This window comes from Ranitomeya variabilis, chromosome 2, assembly GCF_051348905.1.
Source record: "Ranitomeya variabilis isolate aRanVar5 chromosome 2, aRanVar5.hap1, whole genome shotgun sequence".
Lineage (NCBI taxonomy): Eukaryota > Metazoa > Chordata > Amphibia > Anura > Dendrobatidae > Ranitomeya > Ranitomeya variabilis.
The window spans coordinates 1107567290-1107579879 of record NC_135233.1 but is presented as its reverse complement, the minus strand read 5'-3'; the positions used below and the strand labels follow the sequence as shown (position 1 = coordinate 1107579879).

Genomic DNA, 12590 nt, shown 5'->3' with positions numbered 1-12590 from the left:
CGGAGCCTGCGCTGTTATGTTATCCCGTGGCCAGGCACATTTAGCGCTGCCCGTCTTCTGGCATCATTTGGTGTCAGGATGGCTGCGCCTGTGCGGCCGCGCTGGCAGAGAGCCCGCCTCGCAGTGTCTTCTGATTTAATCCCACTGGGGGCCTGGGATCCATGGACATGCGCAGTGCATATCTGAACCTCCACCTCTCACTCATTTCCCTATGGCTTCTTCAGACTGTTCGGTGTCAGCTGGTCCCTAATAGCATGCCACGGCCGTGACACCGCACAGTCTTAAGAAGCCGTAGGGAGGGGAGTGAGAGGCGAGGATATGCACTGCGCATGTCCATGGATCCCAGGCCCCCAGTGGGATAAAATCCGAAGACACTGCGAGGCGGGCTCTCTGCCAGCGCGGCCGCACAGGCGCAGCCATCCTGACACCAAATGATGCCAGAAGACGGGCAGCGCTAAGTGTGCCTGGCCACGGGATAACATAACAGCGCAGGCTCCGGGACGGAATAAAACAACGCTGAGGAGCCGGTGCGCGGCGCCGGGGGGGTAGGAATGACGGCTGTGCTGCGTCACATTACGAAGGAAAGTCCCACCTCCGGGACGGTTTCACGGTTTCAGGGGACACATTTTATAAGTGTTTAGTTCTGTGTTTGCAAGGAGCGTGATGAAAAGAGCCACCTTTTCCTTTTGCATCTTTTGTGCTGCACAAGCTGGCTCTTTCAGCTACAAACGCCTTGGGGGGGTGTTAAAGGTTCCCTTTCGACTTTCTCAGGCTTCGGCCTACATTGTGTTCCTCTGCTTTTCCACCTGTCCCTGGGCTCCAACACCGCCAGTTGCCGTCCAGAAGTGCTGTACGCACAGTCAACAGTCGCTCCTCTGTTATTGGGGTTCAGTAACGTCAGCTGTTCCCCTGCTGTGTGTGTGGCAATCCCTCCTACCTCCTCCAACCTCCTCCTCCTCCACCTGTCCCTGGGCTCCAACACCGCCAGTTGCCGTCCAGAAGTGCTGTACGCACAGTCAACAGTCCCTCCTCTGTTATTGGGGTTCAGTAACGTCAGCTGTTCCCCTGCTGTGTGTGTGGCAATCCCTCCTACCTCCTCCAACCTCCTCCTCCTCCACCTGTCCCTGGGCTCCAACACCGCCAGTTGCCGTCCAGAAGTGCTGTACGCACAGTCAACAGTCGCTCCTCTGTTATTGGGGTTCAGTAACGTCAGCTGTTCCCCTGCTGTGTGTGTGGCAATCCCTCCTACCTCCTCCAACCTCCTCCTCCTCCACCTGTCCCTGGGCTCCAACACCGCCAGTTGCCGTCCAGAAGTGCTGTACGCACAGTCAACAGTCCCTCCTCTGTTATTGGGGTTCAGTAACGTCAGCTGTTCCCCTGCTGTGTGTGTGGCAATCCCTCCTACCTCCTCCAACCTCCTCCTCCTCCACCTGTCCCTGGGCTCCAACACCGCCAGTTGCCGTCCAGAAGTGCTGTACGCACAGTCAACAGTCGCTCCTCTGTTATTGGGGTTCAGTAACGTCAGCTGTTCCCCTGCTGTGTGTGTGGCAATCCCTCCTACCTCCTCCAACCTCCTCCTCCCCCACCTGTCCCTGGGCTCCAACACCGCCAGTTGCCGTCCAGAAGTGCTGTACGCACAGTCAACAGTCCCTCCTCTGTTATTGGGGTTCAGTAACGTCAGCTGTTCCCCTGCTGTGTGTGTGGCAATCCCTCCTACCTCCTCCTCCTCCACCTGTCTCTGGGCTCCAACACCGCCAGTTGCCGTCCAGAAGTGCTGTACGCACAGTCAACAGTCCCTCCTCTGTTATTGGGGTTCAGTAACGTCAGCTGTTCCCCTGCTGTGTGTGTGGCAATCCCTCCTACCTCCTCCAACCTCCTCCTCCTCCACCTGTCCCTGGGCTCCAACACCGCCAGTTGCCGTCCAGAAGTGCTGTACGCACAGTCAACAGTCCCTCCTCTGTTATTGGGGTTCAGTAACGTCAGCTGTTCCCCTGCTGAAGCATTACAATGAAACCCTGCAAAGTGCCCTGGAAGAAGCTGCACCTCCTATACATAGAACAACTCGGCACAGACGGCGACAACCGTGGCACACGCTGCAAACACGTTTCCTGCAGCGGTGCTCCAGGTGCGCCGAACGTCTGTGGAGAAAATCTAATCTGCCCGAAGATTTCATCCATTATAAGTTCATGTTAAAAACATACAACTCTGCCCTTCACCTCTCCAAACAAACCTATTTCAACACCCTCATCACCTCGCTGTCCAATAACCCTAAACGTCTCTTTGACACTTTCCGGTCCCTACTCAACCCAAGAGAGCAGGCCCCAACCACAGATCTCCACGCTGACGATCTAGCCAATTACTTCAAAGAAAAAATTGACCACATTCGACAGGAAATCATTTCCCAATCTCTTCATACCAAGCACTGTCCTCCCTCCCCCACTGCATCTAGTTCACTCTCTGACTTTGAACCAGTTACAGAAGAAGAAGTAAGCAGGCTCCTTGCATCTTCTCGCCCGACCACTTGCACCAGCGACCCCATTCCGTCGCATCTCCTCCAGTCCCTTTCCCCGGCTGTCACCTCTCACCTAACAAAAATATTCAACCTTTCCCTCACTTCCGGTATTTTTCCCTCCTCATTTAAGCATGCCATCATACATCCACTACTTAAAAAGCCCTCCCTCGATCAAAATTGTGCCGCTAATTATAGACCTGTCTCTAATCTTCCCTTCATCTCTAAACTCCTGGAACGCCTGGTCCACTCCCGTCTTACCCGCTATCTCTCAGATAATTCTCTTCTCGACCCTCTTCAATCTGGTTTCCGCTCTTTACACTCTACTGAAACTGCCCTCACTAAAGTCTCTAATGACCTACTAACAGCTAAATCTAATGGTCACTAATCCATGCTAATTCTCTTGGATCTCTCCGCAGCATTCGACACTGTGGATCATCAGCTCCTCCTCACTATGCTCCGCTCCATCGGCCTCAAGGACACCGTTCTCTCTTGGTTCTCCTCCTATCTCTCTGGCCGATCCTTCACTGTTTGTTTTGCTGGTTCCTCCTCCTCTCACCTTCCCCTTACTGTTGGGGTTCCTCAAGGATCAGTCCTAGGCCCCCTCCTCTTCTCTTTGTATACTGCCCCTATTGGACAAACAATCAGTAGATTTGGTTTCCAGTACCATCTCTATGCTGACGACACCCAATTATATACCTCTTCTCCTGTTATCACGCCGACCTTTTTAGAAAACACCAGTGATTGTCTTACCGCTGTCTCTAACATCATGTCCTCCCTCTATCTGAAACTGAACCTGTCAAAAACTGAACTCCTCGTGTTCTCTCCCTCTACAAACCTACCTTTGCCCGACATTGCCATCTCTGTGTGCGGTTCCACCATTACTCCAAAGCAACATGCCCGCTGCCTTGGAGTCATCCTTGATTCCGAGCTTTCATTCACCCGCCACATCCGATCACTGGCTCGCTCTTCTTATCTGCATCTCAAAAACATTTCCAGAATTCGCCCTTTTCTTACTTTCGACTGCGTTTGATACCGTACCGCACAAGAGGTTGGTACACAAAATGAGAATGCTTGGTCTGGGGGAAAATGTGTGTAAATGGGTTAGTAACTGGCTTAGTGATAGAAAGCAGAGGGTGGTTATAAACGGTATAGTCTCTAACTGGGTCGCTGTGACCAGTGGGGTACCGCAGGGGTCGGTATTGGGACCTGTTCTCTTCAACATATTCATTAATGATCTGGTAGAAGGTTTACACAGTAAAATATTGATATTTGCAGATGATACAAAACTATGTAAAGCAGTTAATACAAGAGAAGATAGTATTCTGCTACAGATGGATCTGGATAAGTTGGAAACTTGGGCTGAAAGGTGGCAGATGAGGTTTAACAATGATAAATGTAAGGTTATACACATGGGAAGAAGGAATCAATATCACCATTACACACTGAACGGGAAACCACTGGGTAAATCTCACATGGAGAAGGACTTGGGGATCCTAGTTAATGATAAACTTACCTGGAGCAGCCAGTGCCAGGCAGCAGCTGCCAAGGCAAACAGGATCATGGGGTGCATTAAAAGAGGTCTGGATACACATGATGAGAGCATTATACTGCCTCTGTACCAATCCCTAGTTAGACCGCACATGGAGTACTGTGTCCAGTTTTGGGCACCGGTGCTCAGGAAGGATATAATGGAACTAGAGAGAGTACAAAGGAGGGCAACAAAATTAATAAAGGGGATGGGAGAACTACAATACCCAGATAGATTAGCGAAATTAGGATTATTTAGTCTAGAAAAAAGACGACTGAGGGGCGATCTAATAACCATGTATAAGTATATAAGGGGACAATACAAATATCTCGCTGAGGATCTGTTTATACCAAGGAAGGTGACGGGCACAAGGGGGCATTCTTTGCGTCTGGAGGAGAGAAGGTTTTTCCACCAACATAGAAGAGGATTCTTTACTGTTAGGGCAGTGAGAATCTGGAATTGCTTGCCTGAGGAGGTGGTGATGGCGAACTCAGTCGAGGGGTTCAAGAGAGGCCTGGATGTCTTCCTGGAGCAGAACAATATTGTATCATACAATTATTAGGTTCTGTAGAAGGACGTAGATCTGGGGATTTATTATGATGGAATATAGGCTGAACTGGATGGACAAATGTCTTTTTTCGGCCTTACTAACTATGTTACTATGTTACTATGACTCTGCAAAAACTCTTACTGTCTCACTTATTCATTCTCGTCTGGACTATTGTAACTCTCTACTAATTGGCCTACCTTTTACCAGACTCTCCCCGCTCCAATCTGTCCTGAATGCTGCTGCCAGGATCATATTCCTCGCCAACCGTTACACCGATGCCTCTACCTTGTGCCAGTCATTACACTGGCTACCCATCCAATCCAGAATCCAGTACAAAACTACTACCCTCATCCACAAAGCACTCCATGGCTCAGCACCACCCTACATCTCCTCTCTGGTCTCAGTCTACCAACCTACCCGTGCCCTCCGCTCTGCTAATGACCTCAGGTTAGCATCCTCAATAATCAGAACCTCCCACTCCCGTCTCCAAGACTTTACACGTGCGGCGCCGATTCTTTGGAATGCACTACCTAGGTTAATACGATTAATCCCCAATCCCCACAGTTTTAAGCGTGCACTAAAAACTCATTTGTTCAGATTGGCCTACCGCCTCAACGCATTAACCTAATTATCCCTGTGTGGCCTATTAATAAAAAACAACAACATAATCACGTTCCTCCATCATGTTCTCATACACTTTATGCAGTTAATAGCCTCTGTGTCTGTACTGTTACATACTTAGGCAGTTAACTGGTTCATGCAGCTTTACATGAACACCCGAGCCTTACACTATGTCTGGTCCAAATAACTAAAGCAATTGTTACCATCCACCTCTTGTGTCTCCCCTTTTCCTCATAGATTGTAAGCTTGCGAGCAGCAGGGCCCTCATTCCTCCTGGTATCTCTTTTGAACTGTGATTTCTGTTATGCTGTAATGTCTGTTGTCTGTATAAGTCCCCTCTATAAGTTGTAAAGCGCTGCGGAATATGTTGGCGCTATATAAATAAAATTATTATTATTATTATTATTATTGCTGTGTGTGTGGCAATCCCTCCTACCTCCTCCAACCTCCTCCTCCTCCACCTGTCCCTGGGCTCCAACACCGCCAGTTGCCGTCCAGAAGTGCTGTACGCACAGTCAACAGTCGCTCCTCTGTTATTGGGGTTCAGTAACGTCAACTGTTCCCCTGCTGTGTGTGTGGCAATCCCTCCTACCTCCTCCAACCTCCTCCTCCTCCACCTGTCCCTGGGCTCCAACACCGCCAGTTGCTGTCCAGAAGTGCTGTACGCACAGTCAACAGTCCCTCCTCTGTTATTGGGGTTCAGTAACGTCAGCTGTTCCCCTGCTGTGTGTGTGTGGCAATCCCTCCTACCTCCTCCAACCTCCTCCTCCTCCACCTGTCCCTGGGCTCCAACACCGCCAGTTGCCGTCCAGAAGTGCTGTACGCACAGTCAACAGTCGCTCCTCTGTTATTGGGGTTCAGTAACGTCAGCTGTTCCCCTGCTGTGTGTGTGGCAATCCCTCCTACCTCCTCCAACCTCCTCCTCCTCCACCTGTCCCTGGGCTCCAACACCGCCAGTTGCCGTCCAGAAGTGCTGTACGCACAGTCAACAGTCGCTCCTCTGTTATTGGGGTTCAGTAACGTCAGCTGTTCCCCTGCTGTGTGTGTGGCAATCCCTCCTACCTCCTCCAACCTCCTCCTCCTCCACCTGTCCCTGGGCTCCAACACCGCCAGTTGCCGTCCAGAAGTGCTGTACGCACAGTCAACAGTCGCTCCTCTGTTATTGGGGTTCAGTAACGTCAGCTGTTCCCCTGCTGTGTGTGTGGCAATCCCTCCTACCTCCTCCAACCTCCTCCTCCTCCACCTGTCCCTGGGCTCCAACACCGCCAGTTGCCGTCCAGAAGTGCTGTACGCACAGTCAACAGTCGCTCCTCTGTTATTGGGGTTCAGTAACGTCAGCTGTTCCCCTGCTGTGTGTGTGGCAATCCCTCCTACCTCCTCCAACCTCCTCCTCCTCCACCTGTCCCTGGGCTCCAACACCGCCAGTTGCCGTCCAGAAGTGCTGTACGCACAGTCAACAGTCGCTCCTCTGTTATTGGGGTTCAGTAACGTCAGCTGTTCCCCTGCTGTGTGTGTGGCAATCCCTCCTACCTCCTCCAACCTCCTCCTCCTCCACCTGTCCCTGGGCTCCAACACCGCCAGTTGCCGTCCAGAAGTGCTGTACGCACAGTCAACAGTCGCTCCTCTGTTATTGGGGTTCAGTAACGTCAGCTGTTCCCCTGCTGTGTGTGTGGCAATCCCTCCTACCTCCTCCAACCTCCTCCTCCTCCACCTGTCCCTGGGCTCCAACACCGCCAGTTGCCGTCCAGAAGTGCTGTACGCACAGAGCCAAACACCTCGCCAATGTGTTAGTGGGGTTCAGCACCGCCAGCTGTTCCCCTGCTGTGTATACGGCAACGTGTACTGCGACCGCCACGCAGGCACAACAAGTTAAATTTAAGGGAACCTGTCCCCCCCCCCCCAGGCGTTTGTTACTGAAGGAGCCACCTTGTGCAGCAGTAATGATGCAAAGGGAAAAAATTCCTCTTTTCGTGGTGGTCCTTGCAGATGCTGAACCTAACACTTATGAAATGTGTATCCTCACAGCGTCTGTCGAAAGCCTCCTAGGTTTGGCCGTGGGTGCCACGGGCAGATGGTAAAAATTATTCATTCAACTCTGCGATAAAGGAATCCAATGGTAGCATTGGAGAATGCGGGCATCGATCCCGCTACCTCTCGCATGCTAAGCGAGCGCTCTACCACTTGAGCTAATCCCCCAAACCTGTGAAACTTGACGTCAGTTTCACGTCACACCAGGTCACAATTTTCATATACAGTCACAGATGACATTGCTTTTTTTTTTTTTTAAGTGTGGACTCCGTTTTCCCATACTTGAAGAACATTTAAGGAGTCCACAACGTGATTGGTGACCTACAAATACAGTCGAGCAACTTTCTAGCAAACCCTTTCTATGCACATGGAGAATCAAACCGGGGACAGTGAAAAAACTTGCATAGTTTGTAGAAAAAAGTTGTGATGTAGCACAATCCCAAGGAGAACCGTTGAACTTTTATGGGTTGGTTTGTTTATTGAAAATGCTGAGAGGTCGTGAAGGCCTCCTGGTCTTTTTTTTTCCTCCTTTCTGTGGTTGCTAAACTGTAAGAAGAGAGTAGAGCATGAGCCTTAACACAAAACATTAAAAGAGAATAAATGCAACACCAATGGTGAAAAGCAAGACATGCGTTGGCCGGGAATCGAACCCGGGTCAACGGCTTGGAAGGCAGCTATGCTCACCACTATACCACCAACGCTTTCGGAAGTGTACGTTTTTTTGACATTTTCTGCAATAACACTAAACTTTCTGTTGACAGAAGCATTTGGATGCAATGTAATGATGAAAAGTATAAAACACAACCTTTTAGCAGAGGATGGTTTCGATCCATCGACCTCTGGGTTATGGGCCCAGCACGCTTCCGCTGCGCCACTCTGCTCGTAGTGTTGGATGCTTAGAGTCGAAGTCTAATTACTGTCTGCCTTCTGGTCTGTGTCGTGTAATTTATCAGCCATTTCTTATCTGTTGGCAACTAGATTATTCTTGGTGTTTTGCAATTATTTCTTTGTTTTTTTCTGTTTCCTTTAGTCATATTGTTGAAAATCATTTGAAGAAACGGTGTCTGACCTTGCTTAAGGTGCAGGCAAAAATTGTGGTCCATTGGGTCTCTGTGGCGCAATCGGTTAGCGCGTTCGGCTGTTAACCGAAAGGTTGGTGGTTTGAGTCCACCCAGGGACGTCGCACCCTTTTGCTGTCCACCCAGAGACGTTGCACAGTTGGAGAAGTTTTTGCATTGGTGCTGAGCATCTCTCTCATGTAAAAGCCATTTTGCTGACTATGTTTTGAATTCACGAGGCAAACTGGAGAAAAACTTTCTGTATGAGATAAGATAAACAAAACTTCCTTCGAGCCGGAATTGAACCAGCGACCTAAGGATTGCTAATTTAGAGCTACAGTCCTCCGCTCTACCAGCTGAGCTATCGAAGGATTGTTTTGGCCACTGTCGAAAGCCTCCTAGGTTTGGCCGTGGGTGCCACGGGCAGATGGTAAAAATGATTCATTCAACTCTGCGAAAAAGGAATCCAATGGTAGCATTGGAGAATGCGGGCATCGATCCCGCTACCTCTCGCATGCTAAGCGAGCGCTCTACCACTTGAGCTAATCCCCCAAACCTGTGAAACTTGACGTCAGTTTCACGTCACACCAGGTCACAATTTTCATATACAGTCACAGATGACATTGCTTTTTTTTTTTTTTAAGTGTGGACTCCGTTTTCCCATACTTGAAGAACATTTAAGGAGTCCACAACGTGATTGGTGACCTACAAATACAGTCGAGCAACTTTCTAGCAAACCCTTTCTATGCACATGGAGAATCAAACCGGGGACAGTGAAAAAACTTGCATAGTTTGTAGAAAAAAGTTGTGATGTAGCACAATCCCAAGGAGAACCGTTGAACTTTTATGGGTTGGTTTGTTTATTGAAAATGCTGAGAGGTCGTGAAGGCCTCCTGGTCTTTTTTTTTCCTCCTTTCTGTGGTTGCTAAACTGTAAGAAGAGAGTAGAGCATGAGCCTTAACACAAAACATTAAAAGAGAATAAATGCAACACCAATGGTGAAAAGCAAGACATGCGTTGGCCGGGAATCGAACCCGGGTCAACGGCTTGGAAGGCAGCTATGCTCACCACTATACCACCAACGCTTTCGGAAGTGTACGTTTTTTTGACATTTTCTGCAATAACACTAAACTTTCTGTTGACAGAAGCATTTGGATGCAATGTAATGATGAAAAGTATAAAACACAACCTTTTAGCAGAGGATGGTTTCGATCCATCGACCTCTGGGTTATGGGCCCAGCACGCTTCCGCTGCGCCACTCTGCTCGTAGTGTTGGATGCTTAGAGTCGAAGTCTAATTACTGTCTGCCTTCTGGTCTGTGTCGTGTAATTTATCAGCCATTTCTTATCTGTTGGCAACTAGATTATTCTTGGTGTTTTGCAATTATTTCTTTGTTTTTTTCTGTTTCCTTTAGTCATATTGTTGAAAATCATTTGAAGAAACGGTGTCTGACCTTGCTTAAGGTGCAGGCAAAAATTGTGGTCCATTGGGTCTCTGTGGCGCAATCGGTTAGCGCGTTCGGCTGTTAACCGAAAGGTTGGTGGTTTGAGTCCACCCAGGGACGTCGCACCCTTTTGCAGTCCACCCAGAGACGTTGCACAGTTGGAGAAGTTTTTGCATTGGTGCTGAGCATCTCTCTCATGTAAAAGCCATTTTGCTGACTATGTTTTGAATTCACGAGGCAAACTGGAGAAAAACTTTCTGTATGAGATAAGATAAACAAAACTTCCTTCGAGCCGGAATTGAACCAGCGACCTAAGGATTGCTAATTTAGAGCTACAGTCCTCCGCTCTACCAGCTGAGCTATCGAAGGATTGTTTTGGCCACTGTCGAAAGCCTCCTAGGTTTGGCCGTGGGTGCCACGGGCAGATGGTAAAAATGATTCATTCAACTCTGCGAAAAAGGAATCCAATGGTAGCATTGGAGAATGCGGGCATCGATCCCGCTACCTCTCGCATGCTAAGCGAGCGCTCTACCACTTGAGCTAATCCCCCAAACCTGTGAAACTTGACGTCAGTTTCACGTCACACCAGGTCACAATTTTCATATACAGTCACAGATGACATTGCTTTTTTTTTTTTTTAAGTGTGGACTCCGTTTTTCCATACTTGAAGAACATTTAAGGAGTCCACAACGTGATTGGTGACCTACAAATACAGTCGAGCAACTTTCTAGCAAACCCTTTCTATGCACATGGAGAATCAAACCGGGGACAGTGAAAAAACTTGCATAGTTTGTAGAAAAAAGTTGTGATGTAGCACAATCCCAAGGAGAACCGTTGAACTTTTATGGGTTGGTTTGTTTATTGAAAATGCTGAGAGGTCGTGAAGGCCTCCTGGTCTTTTTTTTTCCTCCTTTCTGTGGTTGCTAAACTGTAAGAAGAGAGTAGAGCATGAGCCTTAACACAAAACATTAAAAGAGAATAAATGCAACACCAATGGTGAAAAGAAAGACATGCGTTGGCCGGGAATCGAACCCGGGTCAACTGCTTGGAAGGCAGCTATGCTCACCACTATACCACCAACGCTTTCGGAAGTGTACGTTTTTTTGACATTTTCTGCAATAACACTAAACTTTCTGTTGACAGAAGCATTTGGATGCAATGTAATGATGAAAAGTATAAAACACAACCTTTTAGCAGAGGATGGTTTCGATCCATCGACCTCTGGGTTATGGGCCCAGCACGCTTCCGCTGCGCCACTCTGCTCGTAGTGTTGGATGCTTAGAGTCGAAGTCTAATTACTGTCTGCCTTCTGGTCTGTGTCGTGTAATTTATCAGCCATTTCTTATCTGTTGGCAACTAGATTATTCTTGGTGTTTTGCAATTATTTCTTTGTTTTTTTCTGTTTCCTTTAGTCATATTGTTGAAAATCATTTGAAGAAACGGTGTCTGACCTTGCTTAAGGTGCAGGCAAAAATTGTGGTCCATTGGGTCTCTGTGGCGCAATCTGTTAGCGCGTTCGGCTGTTAACCGAAAGGTTGGTGGTTTGAGTCCACCCAGGGACGTCGCACCCTTTTGCAGTCCACCCAGAGACGTTGCACAGTTGGAGAAGTTTTTGCATTGGTGCTGAGCATCTCTCTCATGTAAAAGCCATTTTGCTGACTATGTTTTGAATTCACGAGGCAAACTGGAGAAAAACTTTCTGTATGAGATAAGATAAACAAAACTTCCTTCGAGCCGGAATTGAACCAGCGACCTAAGGATTGCTAATTTAGAGCTACAGTCCTCCGCTCTACCAGCTGAGCTATCGAAGGATTGTTTTGGCCACTGTCGAAAGCCTCCTAGGTTTGGCCGTGGGTGCCACGGGCAGATGGTAAAAATGATTCATTCAACTCTGCGAAAAAGGAATCCAATGGTAGCATTGGAGAATGCGGGCATCGATCCCGCTACCTCTCGCATGCTAAGCGAGCGCTCTACCACTTGAGCTAATCCCCCAAACCTGTGAAACTTGACGTCAGTTTCACGTCACACCAGGTCACAATTTTCATATACAGTCACAGATGACATTGCTTTTTTTTTTTTTTAAGTGTGGACTCCGTTTTCCCATACTTGAAGAACATTTAAGGAGTCCACAACGTGATTGGTGACCTACAAATACAGTCGAGCAACTTTCTAGCAAACCCTTTCTATGCACATGGAGAATCAAACCGGGGACAGTGAAAAAACTTGCATAGTTTGTAGAAAAAAGTTGTGATGTAGCACAATCCCAAGGAGAACCGTTGAACTTTTATGGGTTGGTTTGTTTATTGAAAATGCTGAGAGGTCGTGAAGGCCTCCTGGTCTTTTTTTTTCCTCCTTTCTGTGGTTGCTAAACTGTAAGAAGAGAGTAGAGCATGAGCCTTAACACAAAACATTAAAAGAGAATAAATGCAACACCAATGGTGAAAAGAAAGACATGCGTTGGCCGGGAATCGAACCCGGGTCAACTGCTTGGAAGGCAGCTATGCTCACCACTATACCACCAACGCTTTCGGAAGTGTACGTTTTTTTGACATTTTCTGCAATAACACTAAACTTTCTGTTGACAGAAGCATTTGGATGCAATGTAATGATGAAAAGTATAAAACACAACCTTTTAGCAGAGGATGGTTTCGATCCATCGACCTCTGGGTTATGGGCCCAGCACGCTTCCGCTGCGCCACTCTGCTCGTAGTGTTGGATGCTTAGAGTCGAAGTCTAATTACTGTCTGCCTTCTGGTCTGTGTCGTGTAATTTATCAGCCATTTCTTATCTGTTGGCAACTAGATTATTCTTGGTGTTTTGCAATTATTTCTTTGTTTTTTTCTGTTTCC

At 48.0% G+C, this 12590-nt stretch overlaps 13 non-coding genes across 13 annotated transcripts; all 13 read right to left on the bottom strand.

Moving 5' to 3' along the window:
- Nucleotides 1-7334: 7334 nt before the first annotated feature.
- TRNAA-AGC (transfer RNA alanine (anticodon AGC)) lies at nt 7335-7407 on the bottom strand. Its single transcript has one exon. It is a non-coding gene; the product is annotated as a tRNA-Ala (tRNA).
- Nucleotides 7408-8048: 641 nt separating this feature from the next.
- Nucleotides 8049-8120, bottom strand: TRNAM-CAU (transfer RNA methionine (anticodon CAU)). The gene has a single exon. It is a non-coding gene; the product is annotated as a tRNA-Met (tRNA).
- Nucleotides 8121-8582: 462 nt separating this feature from the next.
- TRNAY-GUA (transfer RNA tyrosine (anticodon GUA)) lies at nt 8583-8668 on the bottom strand. The gene is given in 2 exon segments: nt 8583-8618; nt 8632-8668. It is a non-coding gene; the product is annotated as a tRNA-Tyr (tRNA).
- Nucleotides 8669-8776: 108 nt separating this feature from the next.
- TRNAA-AGC (transfer RNA alanine (anticodon AGC)) lies at nt 8777-8849 on the bottom strand. The gene has a single exon. It is a non-coding gene; the product is annotated as a tRNA-Ala (tRNA).
- Nucleotides 8850-9490: 641 nt separating this feature from the next.
- TRNAM-CAU (transfer RNA methionine (anticodon CAU)) lies at nt 9491-9562 on the bottom strand. Its single transcript has one exon. It is a non-coding gene; the product is annotated as a tRNA-Met (tRNA).
- A 462-nt stretch (nt 9563-10024) lies between these two features.
- Nucleotides 10025-10110, bottom strand: TRNAY-GUA (transfer RNA tyrosine (anticodon GUA)). The gene is given in 2 exon segments: nt 10025-10060; nt 10074-10110. It is a non-coding gene; the product is annotated as a tRNA-Tyr (tRNA).
- Nucleotides 10111-10218: 108 nt separating this feature from the next.
- On the bottom strand, nt 10219-10291 carry TRNAA-AGC (transfer RNA alanine (anticodon AGC)). The gene has a single exon. It is a non-coding gene; the product is annotated as a tRNA-Ala (tRNA).
- Nucleotides 10292-10752: 461 nt separating this feature from the next.
- TRNAG-UCC (transfer RNA glycine (anticodon UCC)) lies at nt 10753-10824 on the bottom strand. The gene has a single exon. It is a non-coding gene; the product is annotated as a tRNA-Gly (tRNA).
- Nucleotides 10825-10932: 108 nt separating this feature from the next.
- Nucleotides 10933-11004, bottom strand: TRNAM-CAU (transfer RNA methionine (anticodon CAU)). The gene has a single exon. It is a non-coding gene; the product is annotated as a tRNA-Met (tRNA).
- Nucleotides 11005-11466: 462 nt separating this feature from the next.
- Nucleotides 11467-11552, bottom strand: TRNAY-GUA (transfer RNA tyrosine (anticodon GUA)). The gene is given in 2 exon segments: nt 11467-11502; nt 11516-11552. It is a non-coding gene; the product is annotated as a tRNA-Tyr (tRNA).
- A 108-nt stretch (nt 11553-11660) lies between these two features.
- On the bottom strand, nt 11661-11733 carry TRNAA-AGC (transfer RNA alanine (anticodon AGC)). The gene has a single exon. It is a non-coding gene; the product is annotated as a tRNA-Ala (tRNA).
- Nucleotides 11734-12194: 461 nt separating this feature from the next.
- On the bottom strand, nt 12195-12266 carry TRNAG-UCC (transfer RNA glycine (anticodon UCC)). The gene has a single exon. It is a non-coding gene; the product is annotated as a tRNA-Gly (tRNA).
- A 108-nt stretch (nt 12267-12374) lies between these two features.
- Nucleotides 12375-12446, bottom strand: TRNAM-CAU (transfer RNA methionine (anticodon CAU)). Its single transcript has one exon. It is a non-coding gene; the product is annotated as a tRNA-Met (tRNA).
- Between the last annotated feature and the right edge of the window lie 144 nt (nt 12447-12590).